General features: G+C 40.3%; 1 protein-coding gene and 5 non-coding genes across 13 annotated transcripts in view; 1 reads left to right on the top strand and 5 right to left on the bottom strand.

Moving 5' to 3' along the window:
• The window catches only part of LOC122972572 (partitioning defective 3 homolog), a 356,531-nt gene that overhangs the window by 6,694 nt on the left and 333,056 nt on the right, over positions 1–16,781 (top strand). The window lies entirely within an intron of this gene.
• trnaw-cca lies at positions 7,873–7,944 on the bottom strand. The gene has a single exon. It is a non-coding gene; the product is annotated as a tRNA-Trp (tRNA).
• trnaw-cca lies at positions 8,181–8,252 on the bottom strand. Its single transcript has one exon. It is a non-coding gene; the product is annotated as a tRNA-Trp (tRNA).
• Positions 8,971–9,042, bottom strand: trnaw-cca. The gene has a single exon. It is a non-coding gene; the product is annotated as a tRNA-Trp (tRNA).
• On the bottom strand, positions 9,761–9,832 carry trnaw-cca. Its single transcript has one exon. It is a non-coding gene; the product is annotated as a tRNA-Trp (tRNA).
• Positions 10,565–10,636, bottom strand: trnaw-cca. The gene has a single exon. It is a non-coding gene; the product is annotated as a tRNA-Trp (tRNA).

The raw sequence follows: 16,781 nt of genomic DNA on the forward strand, positions 1-16,781 counted from the left end.
ACAGTGTCGAAGTAGGTCAACGTTAACACTCATTCTTAAACAGCACTTCCTCCTTAGGCACACACAAGCAATGACACACACATTCACTCCTCTGTTTACCAGTGCTTGATGGTTTTCCACGGTTCAGCAGAATGGAGGCGACTGGCCCATTGATCCATGCAGTGGTACTGTAAATGTAGAAGTGTAGGCTTTCCCTCTGGAGAACACTTTGGCTCTGGGTCAACACTAACTACCGTATTACAGGCCACCCAAGACCTTTGGACTACAGGAAGATGTAATCAGATATACAGTAGGTCACTTGAGTTTTATGATATTCCTGCAGCTGACAGCAGCATAGTAGTGCTTTAACCCTTAACTCCTGTGTGCAAAGGTTGCTATTTGTTGACCCTTGCTGAAAAGTGAGGGAGGAGTATGAGATCTAACAAAGAAACTGGATGTTGAATTTATGTAGTATGTGGCTTAACCATAGGCCACCAGGACACTGCAACAAATATGAAAAGACCTGACACAAAACTGGATCCAAAGATGTGCAAAGTCTGTATCATGCAATATGTATTTAAATGCTCAAATCAGAATTTGTCACTGCTGCTATAAAAAAATACCTAAATCATACATAATTCATCTCACAAAGTCAGCTTGGGTGATGCAGATTTAGCAGGAAGAGCAAAGAAAAAAAGAAAAGTGAAATAGGCATCTGCCACAATTCAGATACTTCAGAGTGCAAAGACATGTTCTGCAAGTGAAAAATGTTGAAAAAACGATACAGGGAAGTGTAGGTACATCACTCACAGTTCATAAATGTATGGAATATTGGCGGCATGCCAGACAACAAGGTAAAACACGACTAAGAGTCTATAGCCATGCTAGGCTGTGCTTTAGTAAAGTTGTGCTATGAGCTACATGTCAGTATGCTAATGTGCTCATAATCATAATGCTGGTATTTGATCATCAACCTCAAGTATTGGACAAAGTAAAAAAAAAATGGACCTGATAATGGCAGTAGATGAAAAGTCAGGGGGTCACTGAATCAATGAGATTTGGCGAGTCAATCAATCCAGTAGTTGTTACAATATTAATGTTACAATAGCCAAGAATCAGACACAATTAAGATCCAAAGGCCTTGCAGTGTGAACGCAGGCCTGTCGTGCTCTCTCTATTGGAAACACTTCCTGCTTGAGCTGAAACTCATCTCTTCAACAGCTACTTCACGTCCGCCTCTTCTCTACCATCCTCGTCTATACTTACAGCTGATCCTCCCTCCGCCTACCTTCTGTCTGGAATGTTTTATCTTCCTCGTTAATACACATGAACTGTCTTGCATTCCATAGATATTTGTTGCACGCATTGTTACGGCAATGCAGTGATGCTTAGCGCTCACTTGCTTGTAATGTCAGTGATCTGTGAAATTAGACATATTCTCCTGTCTGTTGAATTAGCTGTAACAGTGGTGGAGCCCAATCAGACACAGTCACAAGCTGGTGCTGGTGTACCTGATCTTCTCTGGGGACTCTTGAGGGCTTTGTCACAGTCTCTGCGGGACCAGGAAGTATGCATCAATCACCCACTCAAGCACCATTAACCTCAGAGTCAATCTAGTCAACAGTATGCACAGTCATGAAGGATTAATGCTAAATGGCTTTTTGCGCTTCTCATCCTGCCTTCCTGTTGACAGGGCTGTTGTTTTTTGCACTTGGCCGGTCACGTAATGACTGAGTACTAACCACATTTTTAGTCATATAAGAAAGAGGAATATTTTGTGGGCTTTCCTGTTGGCATACAAAACACCACGTGGACGTGACTGGGAGGTTCAGGTTCTTTGCTCATCTTCTTATAGTCTGGTTTCACTCACATCTGGTGCACTGTCAGAGACATAAAACAACAGAATACTCAAGCACTCAGTCACTAAATCCATAATTTGTGGCTCCAACCCTTTGATGAGATGCATCCCAAGAGCCCATTTGTCCCCTACTTTCCCACAGAAAGCTAAATGTAGGCTGCTGTTTTTCCTCCCAGAATTCCACAAATTCAGACTTACAGACAAGTCACAACATACCAAAGGTTGTTGTAATACACAGATTCAGAGTATTCTCATGGAACAATACACTTAAGCAATGCAAAGCCCTACATTTCCATACTACCCTTTGTTTGTTTATACAGTATCAGTAGCATATAATGAGCATATGTCCTCTGGTTCCTGCATGTCTTAAGACCATGAAGTCAATGATTTATCTATTTTTATAGCCCATACAGATTGTATGAGCTATGGTCATCAATCACAAAATGTTAAATGGCTGGTTGACTTAACAGTGACATGTCCACAAGAGAAATGATGAAAATTGCTGTTATACTAAAATCATTCTTGGAGCCAAATGATTTAAACAGTGGTTAGTGGGAATAGGCATAGGACTGATTTGAGGCTGTATGCTATTGTCTGTCATTACCACTTAAAATAGCAGCCCTACCCACTGATTGGGAACACTCCTCAGAAATATTTAGTCTCTAGCAGTGTTGCTGTCGCTGTGTCGCTCCTCTGCACTGCTCCAAACTGCAGGTTTTCTGCAAATAACACCATAGAAGCTGAAATCCCCTACTTTCACTGTGACTGATAATATACCCTGACATTTAGGGGAATAGGGCTCTGCTTATGCACTTTTTTGCTGAGAGTTAGATGAGTTAGATCTGTCTGTTAAATACGGTAAAGCAGGTAACTGATTAGCTTACCTTAGCATTAAGACTGGTAGCAGGGGGAAACAGTTAGCAGAAATTGTCACTTTTACGCAAAAAACAAGCTACAATGTGTTAATTATTGAGCTGTAGAGGAGCTGTTAGGTGAATTTTTGGACAAAGTTAAGCAAGCTGCTTCCGCTTGCTTCCAGTCTTAATGCTAAACTTTATGCTAGCTCATTTGCATTACCCAAAATGTCAAACTACCAAACTGCAAATTGAAGAGCAAATTCAATGTGTCAGTTTAATGTGTTTCTTTGAACATATACCATGTCTCTTTGACTTCTTGTAACAGATTACTATGCTATACCAAGTCCCTCTTATGTGCTTTCTTTGTCTTTCTTGTTTTTCTCACCCTGTGCTTCCCCCAGAGGAGGCCACCCGTGTTCTTATTAATGGTTGGACATAAATCCTGTCAAATACCATTGAATCATGGTTTTATATACACTGTTTTTCTTGATGGTTTTTTTCTGTTAATTAGCGTCAAAGAAGTGTAGCTTCATCCACTGTGAAAAGTTGTAAACCATGTTAATGAGACCGTGGATATTGTTTTATATGGTACTGGATAAAGTAACATGTTTATTGCACTTAAAAGAACCAGATGGCAGAATCACACACAGGGACAGAAAACAGATTCATTGGGCCAGAGGAATGGACAACTAATAACTAACAATAATCTGCCATACAGTTCATTAGACCCACACACGTGTACAAACGCTACACCTTGCCAGCTGCGTACCGCTGACCCCTGTCTTAGGGCTCCCAGTCTCTCTGGCTCCTTGTCAGATCAAAACAAATTGGCTGTTGAGTAACTTTAAGTTATACCTCATGACAGACAAACACACAGGGGGAAAGCTGCTCCCCTCAGCACTGTCGGTGAACTCAGGATAGATGCTTTCCTGCCACAGGGCAAAGGCTGAAACCTGAGTATCTGTGTGAGATAAAATGTTTAGATGTTGATTTGTGGGGAAAGTGAATGACAAAAAGGCCTCCAAATCATATGTTGGATGCATTTGCATCTGTTGTAGAAACCAGCCTCTAGGCATTTTCAGAGCAGGAACAGCCATTGTTGTTACTTCGAACGTTTTAAACTCCATATCTTGATGGGTGGCCTAAACCTGGACACCAGAGTGGCACATAGAGAGGGAGTTGTGAAGTGTTGTGTTGGCATGTACTGACATTTCTTAAGTGATCTTAAGCAAAGATACTGTATCTCTGCCGGAAAATCCGGTATCAAATTACATTAAATGGTAAAAACGTGAAGAACAGTTGAACTTGCTTCCAAATGCACTGCTTAAAACACGACTTGTCTGTTCTCTATTCTACTCAAAGTACAACTAGAGGTTTTAATGGTCATCTACTCTCAGGTAAGGACCTAACACGAGTCTCATGCCAGTACAGCTGCACAGAAACACCGCTAAGAGAAAGTGGGAAGTGCCGTAGGAAAGGTTGTCAGAGATCATTAGCTCACTACACTCAGCGGCTCAGTGGTTATGTAATGGAGAGGGCTGCTGTATGTGAATAGGAATATTACAGCAGTGGAAGATAATTGAGGAGATTATCATGTCAGTGGACTGTACAAGGCTGAGCTCTATAGGTCCTGTAGGATGATGGGGTGCTGTGTGATTGATGGTAACTGAGTAGGAGTGGGTCTATGGTTCAACTGTGGTCAAGTAGCAATGATTTTCAAGTTCATTTCTACCACAGCAGGGAGTAAAGCAGGGGTAGAATAAGAGAAGTGTGGACTCAATAACCTTTCATCTTCTTGTTGTGTTGTCCTCTTACTTTTCTTCAGTTTATTCTTCATTTGTTTTTAATCTCCTCTTGTATCTTGATCTTTCGCCTTTTTTTTCCCTTTCTCTCCAGCTGGTCGACAAAGTGTTGTCTTCCAGCCGACTGAGCATTGTCCTTGCTTTCGTGCTAACTCCTTCCAGGGGAATTGTTGCCTACCAGCCTTTGAGTAAAACATCACACAACACCCGCTGCTCCAAAAGTCACGAGTTGCAGTTTGCCCAAGCATCCAGAAAAGATGTTCAGTACACCGGCCTGCACTGCACTCCTTCACCATCTGTCCACTGAGGTTTAAGACTTTGACTTACTTAATCTTCTCTGCAGTTCTTTCCTTAAAAATATGGCACAGTATATTGTGAAAGAACGCCAGGTGCTTTACGCAATGTCAAAAATCTGCAGCAATAATAGAGCACACAGCATCGCAGGACAAAAAGGCTGTAATTTCACATTGAGGTAACATTATGTTTAGTTGTATAGTGCAGATGCAGAAGCAGTAGTTAAATACTAGCCTCAAAAATTTGGAAGAGACCTCAAAGAAATGACTGCAGGGTAAGTTTAGTTCGGTCAGTGTAGAAACATACAGTGCTGTCCATCAGTTGCCAGACTGTGACACATTATTTGTAGCTTTGGCTCTGTACTCCAGCACGTCAGACACAGTGACTATGAGGTTTAAGTTCTGATTTTCAGCTTTTAGGGTGTTTCAATGTGTTATTGAGTGAACAGTGCAATACTTTTTATACATAGATCCCCAATATTAGGAGCATGATAACCCTAAACATACTGATAATCATGGCAAGATGTTTTATGACTCAACATTGGAATGTTTTGAGTAGTAAAGTCAGTCACCTGATGTGGCAAAACCCCAAAACAAGTAAGAAGTGATGTTGGCTGCAGTACAGGCCTGACAGAACATCACCAGGTTAGATATCAAGTGCCTGCTGGTATCTGTGGGTTATAGAGTTCATAGAGTCAGTCATTTGCTCCAAATCTGTCTAATACAAATCCAGAGGGCTACAGTTAGGGTTTGAAGGTAGAATACAAAAAGTTCTACATTTCCCAAACTGTTCACCCAATACGGGTACAAATGCCCTTAAATTAAAGCTGAAAGTTACAACTTTAACCTCACAGTTGTTGCTTCATTTGAAATCCAGTGTAGTGCAGTACAAAACCAAAACAACAAAAAACGGTCAATGTCCAAATACATATTAAAGCTGGAGTGTGGGACTTTCGAGAGTAATAAAATAATGTTGACACATGTTTATGTCATAGGCTCCGCCATAGCCTACTCCATCGCTACTATAACAGTGGATAAATTGTTTTGAGTGTCACACAACCCCAATCCCACCAATGAAATGACTCATTTCATCAGAATTTGATCTATTCGGTCTGATAACATTTGGAAAGGTCTAGAAGAGCTGCATGATTATTTTATCCCCATTCAAGTTAGCAGAGAGCTAAGTGGAAGTTAGCTGGCTCGGCCAGTGGACGTGTCTTGTGGGCAGAGATCTCTATGGGCAGAGCATGTACAGTATGCATTCATCCAACCAGAGTGGGAATGTCAAACCTGACATGAGATTAAAACTCTGGTATACTGTGAAATACAGAGAGATTTAACTGGTGGCGATAGGCTTAATCAGCATTGTGTGAACTCATTTGGCAAGGGCTTGAATGTAACAGATGTTCATTTATATGTAAAAGTTCCACACTGCAGGTTTAAGGACTGCACTGTAGATGCTATAGACTGTGGTCTACATTAGTGTGGCCGGGCATTTGAGTCAATGTCAAAGAGAATTTGAGACTACTTCCGAACAACCTGTCTGGCTGACTGATTTAATGACTGTCTGGCGAGTTCTCTCGCTCATGTGAATGGCACCAAGGACAACGACCTCCACATTGAGTCCCTTATCTTTCCCAAACAGCGTCTCTCTTTAGGGTCAGGCTAAGATGACTTTAGGGCTTCCCCACTGGCTATCATGCCACTCAGGTGTACACACAGGTGCTGATATATGGTATGCACGTGGTAGGGAGGGCACATGCATGCAAAGACTTGTGACTCTGCAGAGGGCAAAACACCAGTCATTTTGTATTCAAAGCATAGAGCTTGAGTGCTGCACACAAAAGTGGGAGAATTTCTGGCAGTAGTTGCTAAACACAGCAATGTGAGCAGGCTGCATGCCATCACGGCAACTGCCAAAGTCTGAATATGCCATTGCCATGCCAAACCATTGCATGACTGGTGTTTTCCGGCTACATATACCCTATGTCTAGGCATTCAGGGTCAGGGTCAGTTTCTGTTGTCACTGCTGATGTGGTTTTAATAGCTGGTACAGATCTTTTGGTTTTCTTTTTAGTTTCATTATCCACTGGCCTTGAAGCTAAATAACAGAAATCCCTTTTGTTGTAAAATCATTCACAGATTTCTCAGGCATTGATACTGTGTGGCAAAAAGCAAATGTTGAATTTGTAGGTGTTTAACATTTTGGCGTATGTTTTTTTCTTTCAGAGATAACACGGCTCCGTTCAGACGTAGCTCAGTGTGACCAAACTGACATATCAAACATGAGTTCTTGATAGCTGCCAGCTTGTGTTTTCCTATCCCAGCCACAGCCTTGTGATGGTGGGGACTCCGTTTTGTTATCTTTACCCACTGGTTCAGATAATCCAGCTAATCATTAGCCTGAACCGTTAGAAGCAGGACAATAGAGTGCACTACACATGAACTCGCATAACTTAGATGTATGTTTGTGTTGAAAGGCTACTCTTCATAGCTTCAGGAATGCTAGAGATAGCGTTGCCGTCCCTGTTTATTCAAGATGGTGAATATCTGTTGTTGTGCCAATAAAATGTAGCAGCAGATATCACCAAGAACTATTTGTTTAGCCATCATAAATTGTTTGTATTTGTCTTTTTGAAGGGCCCTCTTAGTATTATTTGGCACATTTACACCAGTTTAACCATCCTGACAAACTCCAGTTGGAGGTTTGTTTGAGAATAATGGTTGGAACAGACTGTATGGTAGCATGAGCATTTTACAGATTAATTGTTAACCATTTGATTAACTGACACACTGGTGTGAGCCATAGGAAACATTTTACAGTGACAATTCAACATCTTCACCATGAATTGAACTGAACCAGTCCTTAGACACATGTGGTCGATGTTTATGATTAGAAGAGGCAGCCTGGGATGAATTTGTTATCTTTTCAGTTGTGTTTTGAGGTCCTGTTGTGAGTAATGTGTAGAGTTCAGGAGGATCTTAATTGCATTAGAAGCTTTGTTTTCTTTATCTGGCAACTTGGATGACAGGTACATTGCTAACATCAATTTTTTTGTATGCAGATGTGCTTCTTAAAACTTTGACCCCGACGTGATTTGAACACGCAACCTTCTGATCTGGAGTCAGACGCGCTACCGTTGCGCCACGAGGTCTTGACAGGCCTGGTAGTCTACTTCCATATCCAACCTGTAGCCAAGTCTCTCCCATAACATTGGGAGTTTACAATAAAAAGTTGAGATCTGTTCTGATAATTGTCCTGTTCATAATGGATAGGAAGTTATAGCCAGGTCGCTGCGCTTAATGATGCCCTTACAAAAGGTAGGTTCTTGAACAACACAGCTAGGTGCAATTTCTTGTCCACAATTTCCAGGTGTACATCTTAAACTTTTGACCCCGACGTGATTTGAAAACGCAACCTTCTGATCTGGAGTCAGACGCGCTACCGTTGCGCCACGAGGTCTTGACAGGACCTGTAGTCTACTTCCATATCCAAACTGCACTCAAGACTCTCCCATAACATTAGGAGTTTACAATAAAAATTGGGATCAGCAGCCTGTACTACAAAGCAGGATTTGGGGTTAGCAAGATAACTTCAGATTTAACTCTGGGTTTTCAGTCCTATGACAGTGGCTCATTTCTTACCAGGGTACATCACCATGGTAACCGTCACCATATATAATAATTCCTACATGTATTTGAAGCCCTAGCCAACTTTTAATATTTGGAAATTATTTCTAGTGTTTCTATATCTTTTTATTCTGTTCTATAATTACAGGCTTATTGAATATGACTTTTTGCTGTCCCTAGAACAGAAGTTTTCTGCAGGCACTTGGTATAATCGTTTTATCTCATATCAGTTGAGGTACTTCATTCATGGTTTGATGATGTCGCTCATAATTAACAACCCTGCCTCTTTCACATGATCAAGCTTGTAGCTGGCTAGGAAAATGTGGAGTTGACTGATCTAGTTGATAGCCAGGTTCATAGTACTGGTTATCTGGACGACCAATGTTAGACCCTGGGTATGTTGAACTTGCTTTGTCATACAGGCTTGTGTTCTGATAATTGTCCTATTCATGATGGATATAGTCAGGTAACTGCACTTAACGATGTCTTTACAGCAACACAGCTAGGTACAATTTCTTATCCACAATTTCCAGGTGTGCATCTTAAACTTTTGACCCCGACGTGATTTGAACACGCAACCTTCTGATCTGGAGTCAGACGCGCTACCGTTGCGCCACGAGGTCTTGACAGGACCTGTAGTCTACTTCCATATCCAAACTGCACTCAAGTCTCTCCCATAATAATAGGAGTTTACAATAAAAATTAGGATCAGCAGCCTGTACTACAAAGCAGGATTTGGGGTTAGCAAGATAACTTCAGATTTAACTCTGGGTTTTCAGTCCTATGACAGTGGCTCATTTCTTACCAGGGTACATCACCATGGTAACCATCACCATATATAATAATTCCTACATGTATTTGAAGCCCTAGCCAACTTTTAATATTTGGAAATTATTTCTAGTGTTTCTATATCTTTTTATTCTGTTGTATGATTACAGGCTTATTGAATATGACTTTTTGCTGTCCCTAGAACAGAGGTTTTCTGCAGGTACTTGGTATAATCGTTTTATCTCATATCAGTTGAAGTACTTCATTAATGGTTTGATGATGTCGCTCATAATTAACAACCCTGCCTCTTTCACGTGAACAAGCTTGTAGCTGGATAGGAAAATGTGGAGTTGACTGATCTAGTTGATAGCCAGGTTCATAGTACTGGTTATCTGGACAACCAATGTTCGACCCTGGGTATGTTGAACTTGCTTTGTCGTACAGGCTTGTGTTCTGATAATTGTCCTATTTATGATGGATATAGCCAGGTAACTGCACTTAATGATGTCTTTACAGCAACACAGCTAGGTACAATTTCTTATCCACAATTTCCAGGTGTGCATCTTAAACTTTTGACCCCGACGTGATTTGAACACGCAACCTTCTGATCTGGAGTCAGACGCGCTACCGTTGCGCCACGAGGTCTTGACAGGACCTGTAGTCTACTTCCATATCCAAACTGCACTCAAGTCTCTCCCATAATAATAGGAGTTTACAATAAAAATTGGGATCAGCAGCCTGTACTACAAAGCAGGATTTGGGGTTAGCAAGATAACTTCAGATTTAACTCTGGGTTTTCAGTCCTATGACAGTGGCTCATTTCTTACCAGGGTACATCACCATGGTAACCATCACCATATATAATAATTCCTACATGTATTTGAAGCCCTAGCCAACTTTTAATATTTGGAAATTATTTCTAGTGTTTCTATATCTTTTTATTCTGTTGTATGATTACAGGCTTATTGAATATGACTTTTTGCTGTCCCTAGAACAGAGGTTTTCTGCAGGCACTTGGTATAATCGTTTCATCTCATATCATATGAAGTACTTCATTCATGGTTTGATGATGTCGCTCGTAATTAACAACCTTGCGTCTTTCACATGAACACGCTTGTAGCTGGAGAGGGAAACGTAGAGTTCTAGTTGATAGCCAGCTTCGTAGTACTGGTTATGTGGACGACCAATGTGAGGCTCAGTAAAGACACCCTCGGTATGTTGAACTTGCTTTGTAGTACAGGCCTGTGTTCTGATAATTGTCCTATTCATGATGGATGGGGAGTTATAGCCAGGTAACTGCACTTAATGATGCTTTTACAGCAACACAGCTAGGTACAATATCTTATCCACAATTTCCAGGTGTGCATCTTAAACTTTTGACCCCGACGTGATTTGAACACGCACCCTTCTGATCTGGAGTCAGACGCGCTACCGTTGCGCCACGAGGTCATTGGCACAACTGTAATTTTGTGTTTGCCTTCTCTTTTCGTTATTACTCCTGCCTACCCCTCTAACTCCATCCCTATTCACCTCTAACTCTTCCGTTTGTTGTCACAGGTTAGTCACCAGCAGACTAGCTTTGGGAAAGGTTACCATTAAGCTCCGTTCATGTAATTCTTCTGAACTGAATGGTAGATGGCAGGCAGTGTTTGGGAGTCAGGGAAATGAGCCTCAACACAGCCAACTGAAACACAGTAGGACATGGCAGAATAAGTAGTAATCTTTTGTTATACAAAACCATCCTGCAGCTTATTGTTCTACAGAAGCTATGATCTAAAATCTAAACCCCTCATTAGATGTGTTATTGCGTCTATTCCCTTGTTTTATATTATTTTCCTCCATCTTCTTTTCTGCAGCATTTTTGGAGATTATTTAGCCTTTTCCATCTTTTGTGAGGCAAGTTGGTGTAGGGCAGTTGCTTGTTGGTGGAAAATTCAGAACATGTAAATCTACAAATTCATCCTGTACCGTCAAACCACTCTCTCTCTTTTTTGTTGTGGGGTAGTGGCCAGAAATATGCCTTCATGAAAGAAAGGATTAGCACAATGTTCAGCCATTGGATGGGTTGAAAGATGGCATTCATAACCCATATTTAGATTCTTTTAAATGGAATATTTGAGCAGGGTGACAAGGTGTTGAATTAAACGTATTTCTGGAAGAAAGGGCCAACAATATATTTCACTAATGCCACTAAGATGGAAAAGCACTTTCAAACCTCCCCAGCATGTTCTTAAAGGCTGTTTTGACAGCCTCCACTGTCTACACTCAGCACATCTTAACATGGAGGCCCCTTTTTTCTGCTCTTAAAATACACTCAGGCATTACTTTTCCATTCAGTAATGGTATGGGCTGCTGTAGCTCCACTTCTTAATTCAGGAGAAGCTCCCAGATCTGGCTTTTTGGAGGGGAGAAGCTCCCCCCCCTAGCTTTTATAGATTCCAGTTATAACATCATTTCTCAGAGGCAGAGCTGCTCTGGAGGCAGAAATAATCGCTTTGGTTTACTTAAACTTCAATGGATACAGTCAAGGAATCTTGGCTTTGTAGGCTGGTGAATAAGAATGGTTTGAAAAATATGAATAATAATGTTGTTGTGACCATTCATCAACTTGAAAGGTCAGTCAGGGTATCTAATAACTTTTCACTATCTGCATCAGTTCAGTTAGCAGAAAGAACGAACATAAGACTTTATGATCTAAGCTTCCTGCTCGCTTAACTTTTTACTGACAGCTTTCATGCTACTAAGCCAGAAAAAAGAAAAACTGTCATCTTTTTGGCTCTGCATATCAGCATCCAACTCAAGATGATTTCTGCCCTCAGAGCAGCTCGCCTGTTTGTAAAACTAAAACTCCAGTCTACTGTTGTTTCAGAGCCGCAAGACAATGGTTGGTAGTTCATATAATATGCTTCACCGACTGGCTGGCACACTGGCTGATGGAACGGACTGAAGTTAAAGCTGACCACAGAGTCGAGGAAGTTGAGTGGTCTCCACTAACAACCCTACAGCTATGGTGTGGAAAGCTATATAGTGTATACATTTACTTCACAGCATTTTTATTGTTCAATGTGATGACATAGTCATGGCTAAAAATGGTGTGTTTGTTGGAAAGAGGTAATTATGGGAATTTTGGGGGGTAAATATGTGGATTTGGTCAGCACAGTGATTTGGATAAGACCAATTCAAAGCGTATTTCCTTTTGTTTTGTGTACAGCAGCATGCTGAAGTGCTTCCAGTTGTTCCTTTTGTTTTTCTCATCCCACGTCTCCGTGAGATGACAATTCCTGCCTCCAGCTGGATCTGACTGTGAGCAAGTCGTAGCAAAGGCCAGCTATGTGGTTTGCGGTGTTTCGACATGCAGGCCAAGCCAGGCCCTCTTGGGTGTGATCCACTGTTTTGTCAACAGCTTATTTCTGCGGCCACGACTGCATTTACAGAGAGCTCACAAGCACGGGGTGTTTGTCAAAGAATTAAGAAAAAGCACCATCAACGCTTGTCTTTCAGGTTTCAGAGGGGGCATATCCTATATTCCTTATGTAAGGTTATTTTCACATTATATATGGGTGAGGAGACAGGCCTATCCCTGTTACAGTGCTAAAAATATGATTTTAAAGCTCCAGGTCAGGAACACTATAATGGCAACTGTAATTTCTATAATGCTGCTTCAGACTATATTATGAAACCTTACATGCTCATTAATGCGGCAGCTTTATCTGTCCACATAACTATGGTGCATTAAAAAAAGGTACACCATATGTGAAAAACAAAGTGAATGGGAACAACCCTAAATTAAGAGTGACTTTTTAATAAATTAAAAAACCAAAAAAAGTTAAAAAATATATTTACTTTTAAAGCTGCAATATAACTTGTGGCACTTAATGGCACAGGTGGAACTAATAACCTTAACGATGTGTCTATTCCATTTAGGAGCATCATATATAAGCCATGATAGTCAGCCAACACGCACAATACCACAGAACACCTAAATGGAATGCAGCCGTTAGCTAATAATGTAATTAATTACACCTGTGCTTTTCCTCCTATGACACGTCAGAATGTGTGCTGTAAAAAAGGTCTATGATTATTTTTCTATGTATACAAGGGTGTACAACAACTCCTAAATGAGCCGACAGACAGCCTTAACACGTTATCGCTTTATAAAGTTGCTATGGCTGAATTGTTAGCAAACAACTGCCTATTTACACAACCGGCAGACATGGAGCACCAGTTTTCGTTATGTTTCTGGACACCTCAAACAGGTTAGTCCAATGTTTATTCCCCTTTAGGTGTGTTTTGTTCTCTACCAACTACTAAACTACTAAAATATCTGGCTCTTAGCATGCTAGGTGTCGACTTTCGTCACTAGCTAGCAAGCTAACTGTTAACTTTGTTTGTGTCAACATCTGCCTGTTGCTTCTGCGAAACAATGAGCTAAAGATGCTGAAATCCTGCTTTGAGCTAACAGTTATGGAATTAGGTGATAAATCTTTGTGTTTATCACTGTGAATGACTCTTTTTTTGACATTACACATAATCATTTGATTCTGTGTTAACATAAAAATATGTATTAGCCAAGCTTTAGCTAACTGAACCTCTGTTGAACATGGTTGAGACTGTTACTGTTACCCACTCCGTTGTAGCAGGTCCCAGGTGTTACTTGGATAAATATGTATCTCATCTCAACTTTCTTTAATGTTTCTTTTTGCCTTAATTACTGGTGTTAGCTTTCCCTACATAACACCCTTTTTGTCCTCTGGAGAAATGCAGGTAGAATTTAATGTCTCCCAGTGGTTATTAGTTGCCTTCTACTTTTGCAAGTAGTACTGACATCTAAATTTGGATAAAATACTATTATGAGTCCACAGCATGTGTAATTTGGCCAGTTAAATGAGCTTTGGCAGATTTTAGTAGCCTAAGTTATTTCAACATAATAATGCCACATTTTATTATTTCCTCATGGAAAACTCTTTCTGCTTTCTCCTTGTGTGCAGTTTCTCCCATACAGCAGTGTCTCTGTTTGGGATTGAGAGCCTTGCACACGAGCACTTAAGCAGGGCAGATGTTTGGAAAAACAGCTTGAGCAATTACCCTCCAGTAGAAGTCTTTGTACAGACTGGGTGGGAAAAGCAATTACAGTGTTGATTAGAATGATAATTTCATAGCTAATTGATTTATATGCTTTATTTTGTGTATTTATTAAGGCTTGCAGTAATTTGATTAAGCCACGTAAGATTTAGAAAAAGATTCATATACAACATCAAAGCTGTCCTGTGGCTTTGTCTGTCATTGGTTTTTGATCCCACTAATGCACTCTGGGTCTTTGAACCCTCGAGCACCACGCACACACAGACTCTATCTTTCAATGAGTAAAGTAAATAAACATGGTTCTATATAGTCAGTGGCTGCACGAAGCTTTATTCAACCTACATCTTGATCTCATATTAGTAGATGAACTATAATTATACTGAACCTAATCAGTAATTGTGTATTTGAGCATCTATGTGACATAATTGTACTTCAGTATCAATACTCAGTAATGATCTGACCATAGAAATGCCTTTTTTATAAGGCCATCCATATTTTTTGACTTAAAATAGTAAGTAAAAGATGAACAATATCTAATTTCAAGATGTTCTTCAACCCCATTTTTAACTTTAAACTGGGTTTGGCTTTAGGACATTTCAGTATTCATTATTCATTCAGTATTCAGTGTTCATTATCAGCATGAGCTTAATTTTTCATGCTGTTGATACAGCAGTTCCCTGGATGCAGTTTACCCTGATTAACTCAAAAGAGCCTTGTGCCAAAAAGAGGTGACTAGTATTCAAACTGCGCATCTATTGATCAGCTATAATTGTTCTCATAAACCGTTCCCTACTGGTCTGGAATCCATTATGTTGTCAAATTAAATCATTGCTATTCTCTCGAGCTGAGGGCACTTTGGCATTTCCTTTACCAAATAACTAAATAATCTGTCCTCTCTGTGATATATGATCCTCCTTTACTTGCCTCTGCTTTGCCAACACATCTGCAAACAAACCTGTTTTTCTGAAAAACACCCGTCCATCAGTGTCAGAGAAGGGATATCACATTGACACAGACATTATTCACCTGTGATTGTAGTATTGAAAATGTACGTACTTTTGCTCTATTCCTTAGGGAACGTGGGTGAAAAATATCCACTTTTTATGCATAGTGGTGACTGGCATTTATATGAATGTATTTGTGTGGATTTTTCCAAGCATCTGCCCACCAAGATATCCTCTCAAAACACCCAGACGGAGCTGTGAAATGGATATGGCATGCTCAGGACTACAGGAGAAAAATAAATCCGTGATGTAGAAGGGCTTAGACGCCGGCGGGACTGTAGGATATTGCTGTCATTTGGACTGATCTATTTTGAATTGAGCAGTGGTATATGAACAAAGTGATAGGAAAAGTTTTCTATTCTAAAGTGGATTCCTATCTTTGAGAAGTTAATGAACGCAGGAGAAACGTTTTTGGCAGGTTTTGTGCTCTGGAGCTTAAAGTCTTTAAAATCAAAGTTAGGACTTCCCTTGCTGGGAATCGCTCTTCTCTGTTCTCAGGGCACTGATTCAAGAGTTTCTGTTGTGGAAATATACTAAAGTAGTCAGGAGTTCAATGCGGCTTAACTCTGATGAATGATAATTTAGATTGGTATTATTATCACTATGAGCTGAGTTCCAAAAGCTGCCTGTTTTTTATGTGTTCCCACTCAGGAGTCCTATAAAGTATGAATGAGACTTGACATGAGCAGCTGAAATTCCCTGATACAAAGATTAATGGCGGAAATCTGCAAACTCTCTTGACATGCTTATATCCTCCAGCTGTAGTGTGCTGATGTCACTCACCGTATTTGCTATTACATTAAAGCAGAGCATTGCATTTTGACCTTGGCTGTAGTTCCATTGTGTGCGGCCTTTGGAGTAAGTGAACTAGTTCTTTATTGCTCTTCAACAAGAACAATTATGCGATCGCAGCCCAAGGCTACCAAGTTCTTCACGAGAAAAAATGATTCAGAGATGACTCAGTCTTTTTTATCATGTTGACCGAGATGCCTTTGATTTGAATCGACATGCACCCAGAGGAGCAATAGCAAGATGAATGGTTTGTTGTTTGTCCCATGGACACCTACAGAGAGCCGCATCAAACACAATGAAATGACATTGTGTCACTGCTTTGCTGCTGGAATTCCACCACTAGAAAGATAAATATCCCAATGCAATCTGCTTTGACAGATTAACAATGATAGTGATTTCATGTATTTTGATTGATTATGTTGTGGCCTGTTGGTTGCAAGAAACAAGTCAGCAGGAATACAAACATTTGGGTAAATTCATGAAAATAACCTAATTATTTTGACTGGTTTTCATTATAAAAATGTATTATTGCCAGCATTCACCTGTCTTTGTACCTGTAGTGTAAACAGACTGATAGAAACAAAGGTGCTGGTGTTCTGTCCAAGATATAGAAGACAGCAGGTTGGTTATTAAAAAGATACAAAGTTCATCCCAAAGCACTAAGATGTGAGCTCATGAGAGGGTTATTATACACATTTTTTTAATTTTTAACTTGG

The sequence above is a fragment of the Thunnus albacares genome, chromosome 21, assembly GCF_914725855.1.
Source record: "Thunnus albacares chromosome 21, fThuAlb1.1, whole genome shotgun sequence".
NCBI lineage: Eukaryota > Metazoa > Chordata > Actinopteri > Scombriformes > Scombridae > Thunnus > Thunnus albacares.